This window comes from Porites lutea, chromosome 11 (assembly GCF_958299795.1).
Source record: "Porites lutea chromosome 11, jaPorLute2.1, whole genome shotgun sequence".
Lineage (NCBI taxonomy): Eukaryota > Metazoa > Cnidaria > Anthozoa > Scleractinia > Poritidae > Porites > Porites lutea.
Window position 1 is genome coordinate 10,211,211 of NC_133211.1, and position 10,000 is coordinate 10,221,210.

The 10,000-nt window shown below is 39.3% G+C and overlaps 1 pseudogene; it reads right to left on the reverse strand.

Annotated features, from left to right (window-relative positions):
* Positions 1-294: 294 nt before the first annotated feature.
* On the reverse strand, positions 295-2,546 carry LOC140953187 (uncharacterized; annotated as a pseudogene).
* Between the last annotated feature and the right edge of the window lie 7,454 nt (positions 2,547-10,000).

Below are 10,000 nucleotides of genomic sequence, written 5' to 3' on the forward strand. Positions count from 1 at the left end.
GTGACAAGCTCGACTCGCTCTAAGAATTTCTTCTTGATACGTATCTAACGTAGAGTTGATATAATAATAATAATAATAATAATAATAATAATAATAATAATAATAATAATAATAATAATAACAATAATAATAATAATAATAATAATAATAATAATAATAATAATAATAATAATAAGGATAAGAACATTTTTATAGCGCCTATCCAGTAATGATCTAGGCGCTTAACAAGGTGAAAAAAATTAGAATTAAAAATTGATTAAAATAAATTTAAATTTAAATAGAACACATACAAAATCAAATAAATCTTCCGAATGACGAATAAAAGGTATCTTTTAAGTTTAAGCTTAAAAAGAGACTTAGATTCTCGCATGAACGTATGTCGTCAGGTAGTTTGTTCCAAAGTTCGGGGGCTGAGACAAAGAATGCTCTAGATCCATAGGTCTAAAGGTTTAAGCTAACAGGATTCAGACTGAGCGTAGAAGATGACGGAAGCGATCTAGACGGCAAGTAGCGGGTGATTAGGTCTTGAATGTAGGTTGGAGATTTGCTGACGCAGAGCCTTGAAGGTAAGTACAGTATGTTGCCCAGTATCCGGACGGTACCAGTATCCGGACACTTAAAACAAAAACTCAATTTTTGAGGCGCCCTTTTCAGTTATCGGTAAACGAAGTATTTCGAATGAAAGCTGAACATTTCGGCTTTAAGATGAAGGTTTTGGCGAGTTGAAAGCTTGCGAAACAGTCGCAGAAGACGCCGTTCTGTTCAGGTGAATAAACATTTCATGGCTAATATTTACGCTGTTTACTGCGCAGTAAAATTAATGCTGCTCACAAAAGGGTTGATAATATGTCATATTTTCAAAGAAACGGTTTTATATTTAACGTGAAGATACTTAAAGAAGTCAGGTTCTCAGAAAGTTTATTAATTCTTCTTGAAATTCGATTTGTTTGGAATAGCGGAGCCCAGAAACATTCACTAAGTATTGATGTCAGGTGCCCAGTATCCGGACAGTTTTTTCTTTGCTGTACAGAATCGATGAATTAGCCGTGTACATTATCCGGATAAGATTTATTTCATATCTTTAACTATAATTAAAGCTTAGGATATATGATATAGTCGTAAAATGGAATTCTACTCAACTCCGTACGGAAATTTTCTTCACTCATTCCGAGGCGACTTTATTTCGTGTGCGCCTCTTGTTTCGCGTGACTGCATTTTCTATATATAACCGAAAGCGTCGGAGTTGAACCTGGAATTCTCATACTTTCCCCAGTTGTGAATGCTAAAATGGGGTTGCAAAGGTCTGAAAAATGTCACAAAGGGCTTGAGAGATGTGAAAGAAGGAGGAGTTAGTGCTAGAAAAGCAGGCTTATTGTAGGGTCTGTAGGGACTGAGCATGAAGAAATCAACACTGCAGGTCAGACTAAATAGGAGAGTGACCTTTGACCGTCGCATTGAGGTCCCTTCACCAAGCTTTCATTTTTAAATAAAAAATGAAGCAAAAAAATTCGTTTGCAGATTGGGTAATTGAGCTAGCAAACCGCGGCTTCGGCATGTCCACGGATGCCTTCCTTAAATCAGTGAAAAAGTTCCTAGACAAGGAAGTAAGAATTATGTTATTAAACAACCGCTCGCGTTCCCCACCATACCCCAGTCATTTGTTATGTTTTATTTCACGATGCTAGGTTATATTTTTAGAATCGATTGCGAGACAACTTAGCAAGTGCAAGAGAAGCTTATAAGTTGTTTGCCTGTCGAAATTTATGTACAATTACGTTGTTATTCTTGTGTCCGGATACTGGGCCAGCTGTCCGGATACTGGGCAATATAGGAGCTCTGCAAAAATATTAATTTCGCGATGGAACCAGAGGCAAAAAAATTAAACTGTCTTTTGTCATATTAAGGACTAAATAGATTTCCTCTTGGCCAAATTTCAGAGCTCTTGCGATCAACAAAGGAAAGTTATTGCAATGTTAAACTGACGTGTCCGGATACTGGGCAACATACTGTAGTGGAATCTTGAATTTAATTCGTTCAGAAACAGGTAGCCAGTGAAGATCGAAGAGGATAGGAGTGATGTGATCACACTTCCTAGAGCGTGTAATCAGTCTGGTAGCTACATTCTGCACCGATTGAAGCTTTTTGATGAAGTTTTTAGGGACATTATATAGTAGAGAATTGTAGTGACCGAGTTTGGAAGTTACAAAGGCGTGAATAAGAATCTCAGTAGTTTGCGTTGATAAGTATTTCCTTGTGCGGAAATTGTGGGAAGATGATAAAAGGCAGATTTTTTAAACATTGTTGACATGGGGAAGCACTGACATAGTGGTATCGAAGATAGCGCCAATATTTCTTGCATGTGAAGATGGCTTGATTATGTCAGGTCCAAAGCGAGGCGGGGGTAGAGATTGTTGTGGATTATACTTTGAGAATAAGTACAGAAGCTCAGTCTTGTCCTTGTTTAGTTTTAGTCTGTTGATGGACATCAACTTATCAATGCCGGACAAGCATTCCTCAATCTTAGTGATACTGTTGGTTAATTCCATATCGTTGTGTTTAAAAAAGAAATACATATGACTGAGTGTCATCGGCGTAAAAGTGAAATTGTATTTCACGGAATCGTAGAATGTCGGCCAGTGGTGCCGTGTAGAGTACATAGAGAATTGGTCCAAGGACTGAACCTTGAGGTACGCCGCACTTGAGCTCGCGAGGCTGTGATCTACACCCTTCGATTAACGCAAATTGCGAGCGATTAGTAAGGTAGGAGCGAAACCATTCAAGAGCTATGCCAGAGATTGTGTATTTAGAGTGCAATATTGTAAGGAGGTTATCGTGATCCACAGTGTCGAAGGCAGCAGACAGGTCTTACAGTAAAAGCATGACACAGTGACGTTTATCAATAGCAACCAAAATGCGATTATGAACGTAGACTGCAAAGCAGTCGGATTTTTTGTCGAAATCAGTAAAAAAATCGGTAAAGCATGACGTAAGAGTTTTACGCGCGCGGAGCTCGCGAGCCTCACACGTCTCTCCCCAGTCTCGCTCTCTGTTTTCAGCCTTGTTTCAGATTCAGGGCGGAAAAACGTAATGAGCATGCGTGAACTTTTTTGCCCAGATCCCCCGGCCGGGTTTGAAAACATGGCGGGATTTCAAATATTTAATTGCCTAAAAATAAAATGTTTCCACTCATAACCTGGAAAGAAATGGCAATTTGTCTTCAAAAGTTGCAAGCTGTGGTTATAACCTTGTCGTTACTTAATTTTCTCGAAGAATACCTCATAGTAAAACGGACTTTAACGACATTACTTTCCTTGCGTTGTACTGGAAATGTGCATGCGTAGGTCCGATTTTTTCAAGATGCATTCACAAAATGTGTTCATATAAGGAAGTTTCTGGATATATAAGGTCCTGAGCTCCACTGTGGCCACAAAAACAACATATCTTTGGACAGTGATTTGCCCAAAAAAATTAACGCTTGCCCACCATGTGTTTGAAGTCACTGAACTTTGTCGCACTCGAGCTGATATTTTAAAACCCTCGCTCGATCGGACACTCGTAGTTTCGCAGATCACTAAAATACAAACAAAATCCTCAATGCAGAAGTTATTGCGTTGATATGTGAGCAAAAAGAAGGTCAATCTTTATCTAGTAAAATCTTCCCAAAAATCGGTTTCAAAGCAACTATAGTTTTTTAAACTTGCTCGTTTCGCGCAGATACATAAATTTTGCTTTGTGTTGTCAAGTTGAACACGCATAACATATGTGAAAAACCTACGCGTAAGTAGGATTTCCTTCAAACAAAGTTAAAGTTACATTATTTCACAAACTTCTTGCTGACAATGAAGAAATGAATTTTCTGTGCCAAAACAACCTACCTAAAGATCTTAAAAGCAAAAGATCACTTGCAACTTGGCAGCCAAGCCATGATTCACAATTTAGCTATTTTCAATACGCTTAAGTGGTCCATGCAAGGGTCTTCGTTTAAGCAAATTAAACTCAGCCGATCATTAGAAAATACAGAAGATTGCACATAAGGGTTTGTTTTGCTCGCCTCAGTCAAATCAAGCTGCAGGAATTGTTTACGGGAAAAGAGTCAATTGTTTTGAAGTCACTGCCGGCAGTTATCGTTCTCTACTTCACAGCGAGTGAAAAGGACAATTTGCGTACAGAAAGTTATTCTTATAAAGAACAGAAACTTTCACAGTGCACTGGAAAACAAAACTATGTAATGAAAAATTAAAAAACTCTGACTATTATTACTTGAGCAACAGAAAAATGATCTTGAGTAAGCTTGCTGGCCTTCTATTTCCGAGAAATTTTAATAAGCGCACAAGTTTGTTCACTCTGATGCGTTATAACAGCAATATGGTTCTTTGACTGAAGACAAAGATAAAGCTGGTTCTGCAAAGGTAATAAATCTGGGCATGTAAAAAAAGTAACCGTAACTACTAATAACAGAATACAAGCAGGTTTTAATTCAACCCGGCGAAATCAACTCATAAATTAATCGGATGCACAATCAGAAAAATACTCGCCTCGTAAGAAATGTTCAAAACCTTTTATTCCACCTCAGACTGACGGAATGATCTGTTTTTCCTTTAACATTGGTTGTTCTGAATCCAAAGTAATTTTCAAGCGACGAAAAAAAAGCAAACATGTCAAATAAAAATGCTTTACAGGGAGCAAACGTTCGCACCTCGTGCATTTCACTCAGAACTCCAGCAACAAACAAACACTGTCAACACACAGAAAAGCCCGCCTTGAGCCTGCGATAAGGGATGCGCAGAAGCTTGCGCAGAACGTTTTTCCGCCCTGAATGTTTCAGACCTTATGTTCGACTGGTTGCGCGTACTTGAACAGGCAAAAATACGGACTGTTTTGCAGTCTATTATGAACGCGCACAAGGGCGGTTTCACTCTGTGGAAAGGTTTATAGGCAGATTGTAGCGGCTCATTTAGCTGGTTAGCTTCTAAATATTTTTGAAGACGTACTGCGACGACCTTTTCTATAATTTTTGAGATCACCTTGAGGTTTGAAATGGTCTGTAGTTTGCAAGAACTTCATGATCTAAGTTGGCTTTCTTAAATAGTGGAGAACAGCAGTTGTCAAAGAAGACGGGAAATGACCGGATTCCAGTGACAAGTTGACACACTCACCGTACGAGCCTCAGCGCTCCGGAAGTTAAAAAATTCGTACTGTCTGGTTGCTATGAAGTGACGTAATCATCCAGTTGAGTATCCATCACCGTAACACTTTTGCGGTCAACTACCGCAGCGCTCGTAAAGTACTTTAATTAAAACCGTGTTCAAAACCCTGTAGGAAGTCTGTTTATTTTTGAGTCAATTAATGCACTGCTGACTTTCACGAGGTCAACTTTTGCATAAATTATCAAACATTATGTTAAGCGGGAAATCTACCTATGGTTCGCGGGAGAAGCAACTTCTATAGCGGCGCAAAGACAAATGTTTCGAGGGTCGAGGATGTGCTCGCAAACTATTCACTATGCGACGAAAGGAGAAATCACTGGAATGATAGCTGCATGTAATGGTAATTTTATCAATCCAGGTCGCGCCGTGTTCGCTCGAGAACATTGTGACAACCTTATTTGGCGCGCTTCTCAATACTTCCAAAACATGTTGTAATCGGTAAGTAGACTTAAGCACTTAGTATCGCCAAGCCATTCGAATCAGTGTTACCCAATTCTTTGTCGGAAGATTCTCGCAAACACATACACCAAGTAAATCTGGATGGAAGAGGAAATTGTCTCCCTGAACGCAGCCAGATTATATTTTGAAGGATGGCAGCACAATTCAACGCGTCTTCCAGGTCAGCCCTAATTTATAGTTCGTAAGAGTATAAATTGCGATCTCCCTATTTTCGCTTAAGCTTTTTTTGATAAAACTTCAGTAGAAACAAAACAACGCAGACATGACATTCTCCTGCATGAGACATATTCGGCTGAAGGAAATATCTGTTTACAAGTCGGGTAAATTATCCATTCTTGCGCACCGCAAAATCAGCTAAAATCAGTCGCTGGAAACCTGGCATATTATTAAGCCTGAGCTCTTCTAAGAATAACACGTTTAGAACTTCGACGCGTAGAAAAAAAGGCAGTTGTTCTATATCCTTTCTGGTTCATCCAGGTAGAAGTCCTGGCATATTATTATGCCTGAGCCCTTCTAGGATATATAACACGTTTAGCATTTCAACCCGTAGCCGTAAAAAAAAATTTAGGCAGTTGTTCTATATCCTTTCTGGTTCATCCAGGTAAAAGTCCTGGCATATTATTATGCCTGAGCCCTTCTAGGATATATAACACGTTTAGCATTTCAACCCGTAGCCGTAAAAAAAAATTTAGGCAGTTGTTCTATATCCTTTCTGGTTCATCCAGGTAGAAGTCCTGGCATGATGTTATTATGCCTGAGCGCTTCTAAGATATATAACACGCTTAGCATTTCAACCCGTAGCCGTAAAAAAAAATTAGGCAGTTGTTCTATATCATTTCTGGTTCATCCAGGTAGAAGTCCTGGCATGTTATTATTATGCCTGAGCGCTTCTAGGATATATAACACGTTTAGTATTTCAACCCGTAGCCGCAAAAAACAATTAGGTAGTTGTTCTATATCCTTTCTGGTTCATCCAGGTAGAAGTCCTGGCATGATATTACGCCTGAGCGCTTCTAGGATATATAACACGCTTAGCATTTCAACCGGTAGCCGTAAAAAAAAAATTAGGCGGTTGTTCTATATCCTTTCTGGTTCATCCAGGTAGAAGTCCTGGCATATTATTATGCCTGAGCGCTTCTAGGATATATAACACGTTTAGTATTTCAACCCGTAGCCGTAAAAAAAAATTAGGCAGTTGTTCTATATCCTTTCTGGTTCATCCAGGTAGAAGTCCTGGCATGATATCATTATGCCTGAGCGCTGCTAGGATATATAACACGGTTAGCATTTCGACCCGTAGCCGTACAAAAAAAAAATTAGGCAGTTGTTCTATATCCTTTCTGGTTCATCCAGGTAGAAGTCCTGGCATGTTATTATTATGCCTGAGCGCTTCTAGGATATATAACACGTTTAGCATTTCAACCCGTAGCCGTAAAAAAAAAATTAGGCAGTTGTTCTATTCTTTCTGGTTCATCCAGGTAGAAGTCCTGGCATATAATTATGCCTGAGCCCTTCTAGGATATATAACACGTTTAGCATTTCAACCCGCAGCCATAAGAAAAAATTTAGGCAGTTGTTCTATATCCTTTCTGGTTCATCCAGGTAGAAGTCCTTGCATGATATTATTATGCCTGAGCGCTTCTAGGATATATAACACGCTTAGCATTTCAACCCGTAGCCGTAAAAAAAATTTAGGCAGTTGTTCTATATCCTTTCTGGTTCATCCAGGTAGAAGTCCTGGCATGTTATTATTATGCCTGTGCGCTTCTAGGATATATAACACGCTTAGCATTTCAACCCGTAGCCGTAAAAAAAATTTAGGCAGTTGTTCTATATCCTTTCTGGTTCATCCAGGTAGAAGTCCTGGCATGTTATTATTATGCCTGTGCGCTTCTAGGATATATAACACGTTTAGTATTTCAACCCGTAGCCGTAAAAAACAATTAGGTAGTTGTTCTATATCCTTTCTGGCTCTTCCAGGTAGAAGTCCTGGCATGATATTAATATTCTTCGGGACGTTTTTTTTCCTATTTGCCGTGAGAAAATATATCTGAAGGCCTTTTAAAGTTCTGTAAGCTTATATCAAACCTGATACTAGATCAGATCATTGACTCAAATCTCAACAAACGTGCAAAAACTTGCCACATAAACTGTGCTCGACTTCATGAAATTAGATATAACAAAAACAAACATCAAATACAATAATTACTCAGGCTTACCATTCGAGATTCAGTTCCTGAAAGATATCAAGGAAGGCCATAGTTGCTTGAGACTTTTAAACCCTCTTACGCAATGAGCAAGGTGAAGACGAAAGCGATGCCATCCGAAATCGGATTACCCAATTTTGACAAGCGACGCATTTCTCAACCAAAAACTCAATAAACAAACCAGCCATAGATAACAGAAGACTCTTGATAGCAGCCGTATTTCATTTTGTACATCCAGTGGAAAAAGACAGTTAAAAACATCACAAGTTGACACAAAACTCTGTCAGCTTTTGCTGTCAAAGTAAACAACTTCCAAGACGCTACATAAATTTTCCGCATGAACTCACCTGTCAAATTTTGACCAATCAGAGTACAAAAATTGGACGTAGAGCGAGACCAACGCGTGACCATGGTAAGAAAAGGTCTTTCCCGCCTCTATTTTTAAAAAAGTGGCTGAATTTTCGCGTCCGAGGTCAGTTTGAAATCAAAATCTTGACAGCGCAGGGCCATAGTGACGTAAACACAACATATTTCGTATGAATCATTGGAAAAAATAGACTTAAGCCTGCGAACATTTGAAACTGGTAATTTGTCAGCGGATAACTTCAAACAAGTACTCGACCTCGATGGGTCGACACTTGAGCCCGCGGTACGGTCAGGTGATACTGGTCAGCGGATATCCTGTTTTGACAGCTGTCAATTGATCACAACATTGATGTGCAATTAGATTTCTATTGGGCTTTATTGGGCTCCCAAACTAGCTAGAAAGTTTGAGATTAAACATTGGTTGCCCTGTGGTGCGGACGGACGGTCGTACGGTCACGTGATTACCAAATTTTCTCGGAAGGGTAGATTACCACATTCTCTTAGCTATGGGGCTCCGCCCACGCGCGCGCGAGCGCGCGTGGAGCTCCGCTAAAAAACAATTAGGTAGTTGTTCTATATCCTTTCTGGTTCATCCAGGTAGAAGTCCTGGCATGATATTATTATGCCTGAGCGCTTCTAGGATATATAACACGCTTAGCATTTCAACCCGTAGCCGTGAAAAAAAATTAGGTAGTTGTTCTATATCCTTTCTGGTTCATCCAGGAAGAAGTCCTGGCATGATATTATTATGCCTGAGCGCTTCTAGGGTATATAACACGTTCAGTATTTCAAACCGTAGCCGTAAAAAACAATTAGGTAGTTGTACTATATCCTTTCTGGTTCATCCAGGTAGAAGTCCTGGCATGATATTATTATGCCTGAGCGCTTCTAGGATATATAACACGTTTAGCATTTCGACCCGTAGCCGTAAAAAAAAAAAATTGGCAGTTGTTCTATATATCCTTTCTGGTTCATCCAGTTAGAAGTCCTGGCATATTATTATGCCTGAGCGCTTCTAGGATATATAACACGCTTAGCATTTCGACCCGTAGCCGTAAAAAGAAGAAAAATAGGTATTTGTTCTATATCCTTTCTGGTTCATCCAGGTAGAAGTCCTGGCATATTATTATGCCTGAGCGCTTCTGGGATATATAGTACTGATAGTAGCAGTTTGACCCGTAGAAAAAACAAACTCAGCCGTTCATTTCGTAGGAGATATTTAAGTGTTTTTGTCTGTGTTAATTAGCAATGTGATCGACTTTATACGCAGACCTTAATAATTTGTTTTTTTCTTTGACAGCACTGAATAATTTTAGCCGAAACCTGAGCCGTACATTTGTTGAATGCCAAGCTTTTAATTTAATTTCTCGCCTTAGAATGATGACATGATGGCGCGAAAATTGACGCCTCTATCGTATTAGATGCGAAATATGATCAGAGATAAATGGAATAGTGAATGTTACAACCTTCTGAGTATCCAGCTGAGATAGGGGACTTTTAGTCCCCTATGTCAGCTAGATAAACAAAATTTTTTTGGTTGCTAAGACGGTGCGGCTCGTTATCTTCAGGATAATTGGTAAATGTAAATCGAAGTGGTGTTTACAGTGTTCAAGTGCTCACAATTTTAAAGAGCTCATCAGGACACACGTCTGACTAGGATCAGATATTTTGTCACTCGCCGAAAGAACAAACAATATGCTTTTTTCATTTTTGGCTCGCAGCTGCCTTGTTTGACATTATAAAGGATCTTTAACAGGGCCG